Raw genomic sequence first — 13946 nt, 5'->3', positions numbered from 1 at the left:
ACATAATTAGTTAAGATGAGGTCATGAGGGGAAGAGTATGATGGGTTCCTAATCAAACATGGCCAGTGTTCTTATAAGAGAAGAAGAGACACAGATAGGGACACAAGGAGAAGGCCACATGAGGACGGAGAATGGGAGTGATGCATCCACAAGCCAAGAAACAGCAAATGTTGCCGTTAAACCACCAGAAGCTAGAAAGAGGCAAGGAAAGATTCCATACAAGTTTCAGAGGGAGCATGGTCCAGGTGTCTCTTTGATTTTGAAATTCTACCCTCGAGAGCTATGAGACAATAAAATTCTGTGGTTCCATGCCACCCAGTCTGTGGTACTTTGTTACAGCAGCCCTAGGAAACTAACACAGACACACTGAAAGCACTATCCATTGTCTAGATGAACATACCAAATATAGTTGATTTGAACCATCTTAAACCCTGATACAATGGTCTACAAGACAAATATAGCCATTGACCATGAATAAGTAAAAGCTAACTAAGGCATTTTTCTGATTTTATTTAACAACTTACAGAGCGTTAAGTATGTGCTATATACTGTACTAAGTGCTTTGTAAATGTTAACTCATTCATTCTTTATATATAATCCTATTAATTAGGAATTATCACTACCATCTCTATTTTATACAAGGAGAAATTTGGACACATAGCTTAAATGGCACCCATGGTTGCACGGCTAGTAAGTGGCAGAGTTGAAATCAAACCCAGGTAGTCTGGTGCTAGAGGCCATGCTCTTGACCACTGTGCCATGCCAAGATATGTGAAGATGGACATCATTCATCGTCAGTGCTCTAACGCCACCCTTAGTTTTAATGACTGGTACATGACTGTCAGACTTCCCCTACATCCGTCAAGTCTGCTCCAGAGGCTCTGATTGCCATGCTCCCTTCAGGGATGCTCAATGCCTTTTGATTTGCTTCTTTGATATGGATGAAGAGCAGCAACTGATCCCTTTCTGTAATAGCCCTGATTTACTCAAAGATCTAAAGAAGAAATTCTGACGGTTGCTAGCAACATCTATTCCAACTGTATATTAAAATCTGGGGAATTAACTCTTAGAGGTATTCAAGATCCCATTGGGTCTACCATAAGGAAGAATTAAGTCAAACTTCCACTAAATTTTTCCTTTTCCCTGTGCCCAGTTACCTTGATACACATGTGCAGGCCCCTTTTTGGAAGGGCTACACAGAAAGTCTACAATAAGCACCAAGAGTGTAACAGCAGACTTTCTCATCCAGGGACTCCACTTTTCTCTCATCCTTAGACTCTGGGTCTATAACTGACTCAGGCCTGGGATGTGGTGAGGGGTTATGGGTCTCTAGGATGATGGCTTAAGTTGGACTTCTGGTCACCGGATCTGGTGTTTTTGATTGTTTATTAAATAAATCAAGAAAGACTTAAGGGTGGTTGCTTATTAATTTTAATCCATGCAAGCCCATGTTTAATTAAGCACATCCAGAGTTATCTGTGGGTCAGAGTAGCCCCAAAATTTTGGTTGCCTCAGCAGCCTTGATGCCTGTTTCCAGTTGGCATCTGGTCTTTCTGCCACTATGAGATGATCCCCTTTAAAGTTAGAGGGAGTTTCTATTGTAGTCCTTTCCACGGGTGTTGCCATCTTAGAAAGAAGAGCCAAGAGAGTTCTTTCTATGGTTTCATGCTCAAGGCATTCATGAATGAGAGAATCTTCTGGGCTCTCTACAAGGGCATTGGTGTGGAGTGAGGGGGCAGAAAGTACCTGATAGAAACAAACCAGCATTTCAGCCTCCCTGTCTTTAAATTCATTCCCCTACATTTGTGGTTCTTAAACTTGAACATACATCAGAATCTCCCGGAGGGCTGGTTAAAACACAGTTTCTTTTGATCCACCCCTAGAGTTTCTGATTCAGCAGGTCTGAGGTGAAGCCTGAGAGTATGCATTACTACCAAGTTCGCAAATGATGCTGATGCTGCTGGTCTGGGAACCATACTTTGAGAACCATTGTTCTATATTGTGTCATAGGATTTCTGGCTTTTCAATATAATTTACTGAAGAAAGCATTAGGTCTATGTTGCACTAACCAACCTAGAGAGCTTTTAGAATCACAGGCAGCTGTCTGAGCTACCACATTGAGGGAAAACATTCTGAAGCCATATTCGTATCAAAGAATTCAGACAAAGCTTGCTTTTTGATCAAGTATCTTCAAAATCTATGCCCATGAATAAGCCACAAATTTTTATGATATATGTTAGCAAGTTGTACAACTCTTTTCTTTGCTCTGACTCTACATTTTTCACCCCAGTCCATGCTGCGATCAGATTCTGAATACTGGCCTGTAACAATTGCAGGGGTGAGGGGACGGGTAGAGAGGAGGTAGCTATTATTAGTCTCCTCTCTGCTACCTCAGGCAATGGAGGTAGTAAGGGAGTATTTCATGGGAATTTTTTAGAGGACGTTGGTGGGTTCAAGGTTTTGCAAGTACTCTGAATTCTCTCCAGATATTGTTGGGAGCCAGGACACTACCTAACCTTCACATAAAAGGCTTTATATGGCTGTGAATTCAACTGTCACTATAATTCAGCAACCTTGTGAATCCTACTCTGGGCTCTGTATCTTGGTGATCTTAGCCCTTATCTATATGAGGCAAGAGATTCTTTCAGTATGATCAGGGCAGTCTCTGAATTTCGATTGTGGCCTTGAGGCAAGAACTTATGTATCTCAATTTGCCATCCTCTCACCTTAAAGATAGCCAATGCTAACTTCACTCCAGTCCCAGAGTTCCTCGTGCCTTTTTAAGTTGTTCTGTGGAGTCGAAACATATACCCTAGATTTTTGATTCCAATGGGCATATGAAAGCCAAGTATTCAGAGGTGATGACTTAGTTATTTTGCCATCGTGTCTCAGTGTCCTTTGCCTACCGTTTCCTGTAATATTTCCAAATCTTACACATTTTCCTGATGGTGTTAGCTGTCCCCTGCTTCATGTTCCAATTTTTGTGTCAGGGTTCTTTGGTTGCAAACCAAAGATCCTAAGTAAAAATAATGCATGGTCTTACTGAATGGATATCAGATAGCCCTTAGAACTGGAGGAAAAGCTCCAATTCAAGCTTTGGAAACTACTAGAACCAGAACAGCTCTGTATAAATAGGTAGCAAAAGTTAACAGGCAGTCTCTTTAGGGATACGTGGTCAAAACGAATGACCTGCAATCATTTTTGGTCTCTCAGTAATTATGCTCAAGAAATTAATGTCTCTCACCATGTGCCCACCCATTTGCCAGGAGACCTTGATTAACAGTCTCACCAATATTGTATTCAATTAGGGAGGAGGCATTTCCCAAAGCAAAATTAGTCTGTTATTCCCAGAAGAAAGAAGAAAAGATGCTGGTAAAAGTAAAAGCAGGCAGTGTCCACTCCAATCACTGGTTACATTAAATACTCCCTAGTGTATGTGAACAACATTTGTCAGTTGTAACAACTTTACATATATTCGAGATCTTTATTTTACTAAGTCTTTGGCTTTGGGACAGCCTAGTTTCTGGACTGTCTTTGTTCTTATTTTGGCTACCGTGAGCGCAAAATTGTATGTAACTTCTTAATAAATCACAACATCTTTTAAGGACAGCAAAATGAAGGAGGACACAAGAGTGTAATAGCGTAAACCTCCCTTTAAACTTAAACCACATGGGTTTACAGAGTGTTTGAAAATAAGTCTGAAAGGCATTAATAGCCTTGACTAAACAGAAACAGACATCGAGCTGAGCACACAAATAGCCAGAAAACAAATGGGATGATAGAGATAGAGATATACAATAAATACAACCAAAAAGACTCAATCAAATGCAGAATGCAGCACATCAAAGGTAAAACCTTTACCTATTATTAATTATGACAGTAATTTCTATCTCATAACATTGCACATAGCAACTGTAACCAAGAACATCTGCATTTTAAACTGAAGGTGCCTCATATGCCGAGGGGAAGCAGGATATAAGCGCATCTTCTGGGAGCTATGGAAAATGGTTGCACAACATCCAAGCTTTCATGCAAACCACCTCTTGCCTTATTTGATGGTGGAAAAATAACATCTTCTGTATTACACAATGGTATGCAATTCTAAATAGAGGTTGGACAAAAAGGGAAGATAATGTAAGGGTCTTAAGTTTTTTTAGTTGCATAGTCTGTGTTTTATATTTCAACAAATGCCATTAAAAAATAATACCCTCTTTTCATAAGTGCCATTTAACCAAAGTATAAACAATCATAAGTTCTTTCATCTAGAAATAAGAAGACAAAAACAGTCACAAAAAGCCAAGAATTCTTTGATAAGCAGGATTTTATTTACAATCAAATCTCTCCCGATTTCTCTCATGTCTGTTCAATCAAATTTCTGCTTCCCAGGAGCCCCTTGTGTCTATTCACATGAATCGATAGAAGACTTGCACCTCCTTTCCAAGTCCTTCACCCCATATCTAGGCTTGTGGTCTCTATACTCACTGGTTAAGGCCTTGCTCTTGATCTTTTTAAAGTAAATTCGGGTTAGTACTATGAGAGTCTTAGTGGTTGAGCTAATTTTTCCTGACAAACCATTAATTGGGGCTTAGTTTGTGTATCCAGGTCATACCCAGCTTCATATAACAACTATTAATAAAATCCATCCTTTTTTAAAGGGGTATTATGGGCTGAAAACCTAGTAAACATTTTCTGTGCATCACCTCAAGAGTTCCCTACTCCAGTTATGTCTGATAACACTGGCAGTGGACATCTGTTGTTTTGATAACACCCTGCATGAGTCCCACTCTCCCAAGGTGTACACAAACGTTCACCTCCCCAGGCTCCTTTGCAGCTAGGGTGGTTATGTGTCATAAATTCAACCTAACTGATCCACCCTTGCAAAACTTCATTCAGAACTGAGTGACCTGAGGCAAGAGGCTCTGCATGAGTGAGGAAGGGCCTTCGTTTTTCTGGCGTGGTAGAATCGGAAATGAGTGGCAGTGGTGAATTCAGAAGAGTTTCTGTCAACTGGGGCTCAGGAGGCAGCTGTAGGCGTAGCTTCCTCATTCACTCCATTTTTCCTCATGATTTAGGCCATTGTTTATTTTTGCTGAAACTTTAGAAATGAGCCTGTTACTTCATTGCTCCTATGAGCTGCTTAATATCCTTAAAAAATTCAATTTCACCTTAAAATAGGCAAAGTAGATTCTGTTATATGCAACTAAGAAACCTGAGAATACACCGCTATTAGTATTATCCTCCTTTTAAGCATGAAATCAATTGAGGTGCATGGTAGTTAAGTAATTTGTCTAATACCACATTCAAAGAGTAAATAAATGTTGGAACTACAATTGAAATCAATGGCTTTTTAATACTTCATGTTTTTAACTTCTACTTTCATAATAGGCAGCATTTTGAGTGGTTAACAATCACATATTCCTCAGAACATGTTTGTGTCTGTTCATTTTTAATGACAAGTTTTTAGACCATAGGAACATGATAGGACATGAGGGAAGAAAAGAAGTCACAAAAAAAGTGAGTTCATTGTCTGGGGAGGACTAGAAGGAGAATAAATCTGCAAAGTGAAGTTTCACAGGTTAAACTCTTTTTCATGGAAACTTCCATTTAAGGCATATTCATTCTGGTCATGTCTTTTGTAAAGCATAGTCTGAAAATCAGAGAATACCATAGTAGGTGACAGCAAAACTCTTCAGGCTACTGTATCTTCATGAGAGGGATGCAGATTTATGTCTTATGGTATTCAATTCAAATAAATTAAACTATTCAAATTATGTGTTGTCTAATTTGTTTCCAAGTTTTCAATGATATTGTCCCCCTCCCCCACTCCCCCCATTGTAGCTCGTATCCACTAGTGAACACACAGCCCTATTTTTGGTATCATGAAGGACTCTTCCAGCTTGTGTCATTAGCGAAACATTTGGAATTCCTTGTTTCTTATCTTCCCCACAGATTGTTTGGGGTTATATAACTCTCTAAAAATGTTTTGTTCAATGCCATTCGACTTTGAATTTAGCTTGTTCTCAAAGATCAGCAAAATGAGTTTTGAGATGTCCATGTCCTGTGAATAGGCAAAAATTCTTGGTTTCTAAGGAAGCTAATTTTGTTTGTGCTTTGGGTGAATCGCTTTGTGTTGAGACCCTTCTATGGCCCTTCCTTGTTCCTTTATTAATTGGATCCTTAAATGGGTCTTTCAAAAACTAAAGTTCCCATTATTATATTTAAATCATGCTTTCATTATTATTATGTGCGAATTATCCATCATTCTTAAACTTCAATTACTCTTTTTCAATAGAGACTAAGCATAAACTGCCTGAAAAGAATATGGTCCAAGTTGGTGGGGATGAGTTTTCTCTTTCTTAAGCCCTCTTTAAAGACCACGTGTTCGGAAACTTAAAGAAAATATTCCCAAAATGATGACTACTAGGCTATCGCAACAATCCGGATCTACTCAGGACAAGAGAACTCACTCCACATCTTTCAATAGAGGGAAGTTTATGTTAGGAAATAATTAGAAAGATATTGTAAGAACAAAAGGGAAAAGAGGAGATGGTAAGGCAGCCCAGATATTAACAACAGCAGAAAGCTGCTCTTATCTGTAGGGCTAGAAGGACAAATGGAAGAGGTAGGATAATCAGAGCCAGGTGCCAGGGCTTCCCTCCAAAGAGCTGGACCAGAGAGGACATGCAGCCCCTGCTGGAGGCACAGCCCAAAGCAGGGAGAGGAGGAGAAATCCACTGGGTTTTCCCCTCCTTCCACGTCCAGTTTCCTGCCAGGACTTCCTATTAATGGAATCTGACTAAAGCCAGTTGGCAAGGGAACCTGGGAAACATACGTTTCAGTCCTTTGTGACACATAGCAGGGTAGGGGAAGGGTGGGAAGTCAATTGGAATGCAGGCTGATGATAACCCAGCAACCCAAGGAAAAGGGGATGAGACTAGAGCAGGATTCTGTCTGAAGCTGGCTGCTTCCCCTTATTCTTCTGCCTGCAAGTTATTTAATGGGTCTTTCCGTAGGCGAGTGTTATGTGAGGGTTCTCCTTGAACGAAAGGCTGTTCTGATAATACACACAAAACATTCTCTTATGTCATCAGATTATAGTTATTTTTTAAATATTAGTTTATTTGCCTTGCCTTATGATGAGCTATTTATTTTTCTTTCTTCTATATATAGAACTCAAGATAGTATCAGTGCTAATGAAGTCTTATAATAACAATTATTATTAGCACGCTCTTATTCCACAAACTGGCAAGTTTCCGGTACGCCTTCAACTGCATTCCCATTATTATAATCATGTAACGTCTAGCAGTAACATCACATTAAAATTTCAAAGAATTTTTCTCTGTTCCCTGACAAAATAAAATCTTTCCTTGGTTACAGATTGCCATTCCTATTTTTAGTCACAAAATGGGGCAGATATAAGGGATTTTCTGGTTGAAAATGCTGAAGGGAGCAAAAAGAAAGTGTGGTAAAGGAAATTTCATGAAAGTGCTGAGTGACAGACAGTGACCAAGATGCCATGGACAAAGGGGAAGAGAGTGGTGGAAGGGGCAGCAGATGATCGGGAGGCGGCAGTGGGGACGGAGGGAGAGGGCACTGAAGCTATTCCACAAATACTTAACAAGTACCTACCTCAGGCTGAGACTGTCCCAGCTGGAAATAGAGGGGAAAGCAAGACAGACAAACTCTTTGCTTCTGCAGATCTTATATTCTAGTGGGAAAGAAAAACAAAACTAGTTCAAGTCTCTGATCATTTCAGGTAGTGGTATAAGGAGGAGGCGATATTTGCTGAGTGGGTAACGTGGAGGGAGTGGCGAGGAAATTCCTCTCTGAGATGGTGCCTTGGGTACCAAATGAAGAACTTCAAGAAAAAGCATTCCGGATGGACATAGTCCCAGAAGCCACAACAAACTGGGCATTTTTGAGGAATCAAAAGGCGGCCGCGTGGCTAGAACACAGGGAGGGAGGGAGAGATGAAATGAGTTGGCTGCTGCAGCAGCTGCATTTTATTAAACCCACAAATTAGGGTGGAACCATTATTCCAGGATCACTGTTAAACAAACAACGCTGGGATTGTAAAGAGGGGATTCTGTTATGCATGGCATGGTGTTCGGTGTTTAAAGGACCTAACAAAGATGAATAAGGCACAGTTCCTGCCTCTAAGGATGCCCAGGTAGAGAGGGAGAGACCAGAATCAAAAATGACTCAGGCCAAGAAAGGCACGTACAAAGTGCAATTGTTGTGTGAAAGAAAAACATTCAAATAAGGCAGCAAAAAACCATTACAGAAGATGTGATTTTCGTAAAGAGATTTAAGACAAATTGCAATGCTTCAAATGTCAAACAAAATAGTTCAACTTTGAGCAAATGTTACAAGGGACCCTTTGATGTCTTCTCGTATTAGCAAAGCAGAGTTTGGATGATAGAGTTTTGGAGCTGGCAGGGACTTTAGTTATCACTGAGTTCAAACTCTTCATTTTTCTAAAGAGGAAATTAGAGAGGTTAAATTACTAACGCCAAGTCAGTAAACTGACACCTGCCCATGGATCTTTCTAGAAAATATCTTGCTTCTTTTGTGCATATAATAATAACGATCATACGTGTCAGCTTTAACCAATGCTCCACACATTCTGAAACACAATTTAAAAGTATTGTTCAACTGATTTCATTGTTTCAACAAATATTTATTGATAAGATGCCTATCACATGCCATTGAACACTGACTATATGCTAACCCCCAAATGCTGTTGAACATTTTATGCTGACCGTCACCCTCCTACACAGTGAATCAAAAACCAAGTTACAAAAGTACAGTTGTTATTTCCCCTTAGCTGAATGTAATGGAAAGTAAGAAGTCATTATAAGTAGAACCATAATTTTCCCAAAGCACGACAGTAATTCTGGGCTTCCTGTCTATAAATACGTTGGTCCACTCTAAATGGACCCCTCTGCTCTTCTTTAAATCACAATTACTAAGAACCATCCACAAACAGCTGATTTCGAATTGCATGATCTAGATGAGCACACTTCATACTAGGGCATTTAAAGATATGTCTGTGGGATGACTAATAGCCTATCCACAGAGTGAAATGCTCAGCTGCTCAGAATTCTTAGCAGGTCTCTGAATTCCGTCTAAAAATATTGGCAGCAACATCTGCCCTCATTGTCGACACATGCTGAGAAGGCTTCAATATTCACCCAGAACAGGTAGGCTCTCGGCTTTCAGGGGCTTGAATAAAGATCCTCTACCCAGCAATCTGCGTAGACTGCATTTAAACTTCCTTGGAAATACTGAAAACTGCTAGAAATTTAAATTCTCATTTCATGAAGATTGGTATTTATTAAAGAATTTATTCACTGGGAGACAAGAGACAGGTTCTAACATCACCTGTGTGATGAACAAGTTGGTAGCTGTGAATGTCCTCCTGTCCATCCCCCATGGACTGTTTACTGTGCTCTAGGGGCCCCCAATGGACTGTAGATGGATGGTCTTCTGGTCCCCGAACATATCACGTATTCAGTGCCTTTGTGTGTTTCCTCTGCCTGGAGTCTCATTGCCTTCTTTCTGTGCCTAAAGCAAAACAAAATAAAACAAACCTCTGTTCATCTTTTAAGGCCTAACTCAAAATTTACTTCCAACTTTAATCAGGAAAAACGATCTCATCTTCCCCACATTCTATGACTTTATCATACACAAGGTCTCACTATGTGCCATATACTTTATATGAATTGATCTGACTTAATTCTCACAACTATTTTCCCTCATTTGTTAAGAAGGGAAATGAGAACCAAGCTCAAGTTTCCAGCAATAGTAGAGCTGAGATTCAAACCTAGGAACACTTGATCGCGGACACCATGGCCTAGCTCTCTGACCTCTGCCAGTCAAGCGTATCAGAACTAGTTTTACAGATCTTTACTTAGACTGTGGAATATGAACTCTTTGAATGGAAAGACAAAGATCAAGGGAAGCTAGGACTTTAGGAAAAAGATCTGCTCATTCTACAAACTTGAGTTGATGTCGTACCATGTTGGTGGCAAGATTGAGATCTATTACAATAAAACAGTGATTAATTGGGCAGGTTTGGAATTAGAAAACACTATTTGTCATGGGCACACAAATTTTGATACTTCTGTTCTGCAGCTTTTCTATCTCCAATTCATAGAAGACACGTGGTTTTATGCATCATTTTGCAACACGTCTGTGAATAATTCTCTCCCATTTTTCTGGAATTATTCATTTCTTCATTTACCCAATTAATGCTTAGGGAGCATCCATTGTGTTCAAGGTTCGTAGACGTATAAGATAAAACCCATGCCCTCAGAAACATACATAAGTGAGCTAAGACACGTACACGTGTAACTAATAATAAACCTTTATGTAACTATTCAATTTTAGGGGAAATACCATTTACATTTCATTAATTCAGATTCACACTTTTAAGCTATCACCAGTTTGCAATACATTTCCACTCTCATGCCTAAGAGGAAGCAAGTTGAAAGTGGAGGGAAGGGAAGGGTACAGACGAAGCATAGAAGGGATGCTAAAGTATATGAAGAAAAAACAGACATAAGACACCATGATAGTTCTGAATAATATCTCAAAAACTCATTTTCACTTTCATTGCAAATGACAAGTTTTAAGTCAGAATAGTTATACTCAGATGGTGCACCATCAGAACATTGCCCAAAACAGTAACGATATAGTATAAATACATATTGTTTCCTCCTCCCACATACATACATAACTACAGCTTACGTGAAGTTGAGGTCATTAGTGTCTCACCAGCCTGGGAGATTTTTCTATTCCTATAGCTCTTACTCTCGTTCCTTTAGGCAAATTAGTAGAGCTCCATCAAAATGCATTCTTAATTCATAAGCAGATAATACTTTGAGCTGGCAAGTCTCGTAGCTGCGTACAGTGCTGGCATCCATTCCTTACCCAGCACACCAGCAACTGCTCCATAGCCAAATCCCCTCTTAAGTCCCTCACCACACTGTTTATGTCCCCTGTAGGGCCTCCAGAATATATTTTGTGTATCTCATCTTTGTCGGTTCAGAACCAGAAGCCCAACAATATTGGTTAGGACAAATGTTAGTTTGTTAATGGGCTATTTCTTCTCATATCCCATATGCTTATTTATTCTTTACAACTCTCGCCCTCGTATTCCCACCTACAGACATTGGTGAGTTGGTCTTCACTTCGGCACCAATGGTGCAGAGAACACTTAGGTGAAAATTACACCTTTGTTCTTTTTAGAAAGGAATTTAGAGGTAAAGAATTGTAATTTCATGAAGGCTTCTTTATGTTTCATCTTTTGATTGCAAATGACATTATAGATTTGAAACTCTAAATTCATATTAAAATGATCTGAAGACCATAAGGCCCTTGGGGGCAGCAACTGTCTTTATTCCTTGCACCTCACACGAAGCTTCCAGAATGGGTTCTCAGTGCATTTGTTTTGAATCCAACTGAAGAAAAAATTAGGGTTCATTTTGCTTATGCTCCACATGGAAATCTGCTGATAACGTTACCCAAGTTTAGGGGGAAACCCTTGGATTTTAAAGAACATAGGTAGCAAGACAAACTGTCTGTGGAATGGGTGGAAGGGTTTTGCCTTGAGTTTCCACTACCGTGGGAAGGCCTTTAACCAACCTGTTCTGTTTGGCATCTCTCCCCAGTGCTATGGATCCTACCCAACACAAACACTTACCTATCAAGTTGATACTTGGACAAAAAGACAAGAAGAAGTGACTGTATATATATATACATATATATATATATGTATATATATATATATATAAAAAGTGGAAAATCCTGCAACCCCTTTTATCCTCTAGAGCAGAGCATTTGACCTTGGCACACGCTCCCTTCATAGTTTTATGATTTGAATGCATACTTTAAAGTTAACCTGTTTTGTCAAGCGTGTGATAACTGCAGGAAGATACGGCAACTGTGTAGAGTGGAGACAGGGTGATGTCCTGCTGTTCCTTTTCTGTATTCACTTTATCAGCCAGAGGAATAAGTTTTCCCCTGTGGCTCCCGTCAGCTTGGCCGTCATTTTTCAGCGGTGAAAGCTCCATCAACAGATAGCAGCCTCTCCAACGGGAGAAAGAGGATCTGCCACTTTAAATTTTCAGCAGGCAACTGGCATTTTATTATTTACGTATTTCATGTCATTATGTTGGATAATATAACAAATGATGCAATCAGATCCACGGGAAATTTAAAGTGGTGTACACCTGTTCTCACCTGGGAGAGGAGCAATAGCTCATACACAACTTCCCCAGCTGAAAACCAGCAGCACACAAAGCCTGTGCATAGAACGTGCTCCCGGACTGACAAATAGGCCAAGCTGGAGAACGTGAAATAAATTCCTTTAACCTTCTTTGATGAGCTTCAGACTTGATTTTTATTTTTTATATAAAATGGCCTTTCCTCTTACTGAAAAAAGAATTTTTTTGGTCCCCTAAACTGCCATTGAGGCAGAAAGGTGAAAACCGAGAATAAATTACAACTGCTTTTCTGAGCTCTTGGCTGAATTTGCCTACTAGTCCTAGAGATGGACCCATGTATCAGGATTGCTGCTACTTTTGTTGGGAAATTCAATGCAGAAGAAACATGATAGTGTTTTCTGCAGTGAGTGAACCAGAAAAACATACTTCTCAAAAGAAATTAGCCATGGGTCATGCAAAAGAGCCAAGCACTCCCCCCAACCCCTCTCTAACATCTTTGAAAAATTTGGAAATTATTCAAGAAAAAAATGACTTAAATAGGTCTGGGGTATAGCTGCTCTTTGTGAGTCATATTGAGATAGTGTCAGGATGGATGGGGAACAGGGACGCTGAACACCCCAGTTCATAGCCAGTCTTGTGTTACCAGGCCAAGTTCCTGAAGGAGGATGAACATCCAGGCAAATCTTTCTTTTCCTCATAAGGCTTTTATCCCAAATTCGAATGGAGTCTCTTAGCTAGTGAAGTTTACCTTCTAGGGCTTCCAGAGAAAATATAGGGCACCTGGTTAAATTTAAATTTTTGATAAACATATAATCTTTTAGTATAAGTAAGTTCTAAATGCATGTTAGGGATGTAGAGTGTAATCCATGCCCCCCAAAAATCCAATCTAGCGAGATAAGACATATAAACATATAATAAAATATTAATTATGGTAAAATATACTAAGTATTATATATATTAAAAATTTTATATTGAAATAATGTAAACAATATGCTTATATAGCAATTCCAAATATTGCATAGGACCTAGTTATACTAAAAAATTATTGCTGTTTATCTGAAATTCAAATTTAACTGGTCATTGAGGTTTTGTGTTTGTTTGGTTTGGTTTGGTTTTTGCTAAATCTGGCAACCCTGCTCGGAAGGAAAGGACTCCCAGTGCGTGCCCTGCTTGCTGCCTTTCACCTGGACGCACACCTGCATCCAGTCGCATCCACCATTACTGCCCACCTGCCAGCAAAAGACACCGCAACTACGGAAGTGGAGGAAAGAGAATTCCTCCCTAAAGTTCACAGCAGATGTGTGGAATCCTCTAAGTCCAGGCTTCACCAGGAATATGCCTCCTCCAAAATGGGAGATGGCCCATGCCCCTCCATCGTGTCGACTGTGTATAAGAAGAAAGGAAGACTAGGAGGGGTCGGTCTGCTTCAGGGTCTCTGAGCTCCAGGGCCTTTGATCTTTACCCTCAAATCTCTACCACCAAAAGCAGTGGTCCAACAAATGACCTTCGACATGGCTCATCAACATCAGCACCCTCTTCCACAGGGGGCAGTGATGGCAAATCATTTATTTTCACCTAAGCACAGGGTAGCATGTTTCTGGGCCTCGGCTAATACTTACATAACGATGGTATGCTAGTTAAACTGATGGGTTTACAAGACGTATATAGTACACAAGATATTTTTTACTTTTTATTTTTCCAGCATAAATATATGTG

The sequence above is a fragment of the Equus quagga genome, chromosome 1 (genome assembly GCF_021613505.1).
Source record: "Equus quagga isolate Etosha38 chromosome 1, UCLA_HA_Equagga_1.0, whole genome shotgun sequence".
In the NCBI taxonomy this organism is placed as follows: domain Eukaryota; kingdom Metazoa; phylum Chordata; class Mammalia; order Perissodactyla; family Equidae; genus Equus; species Equus quagga.
Note: the sequence above shows the minus strand (reverse complement) of the source record.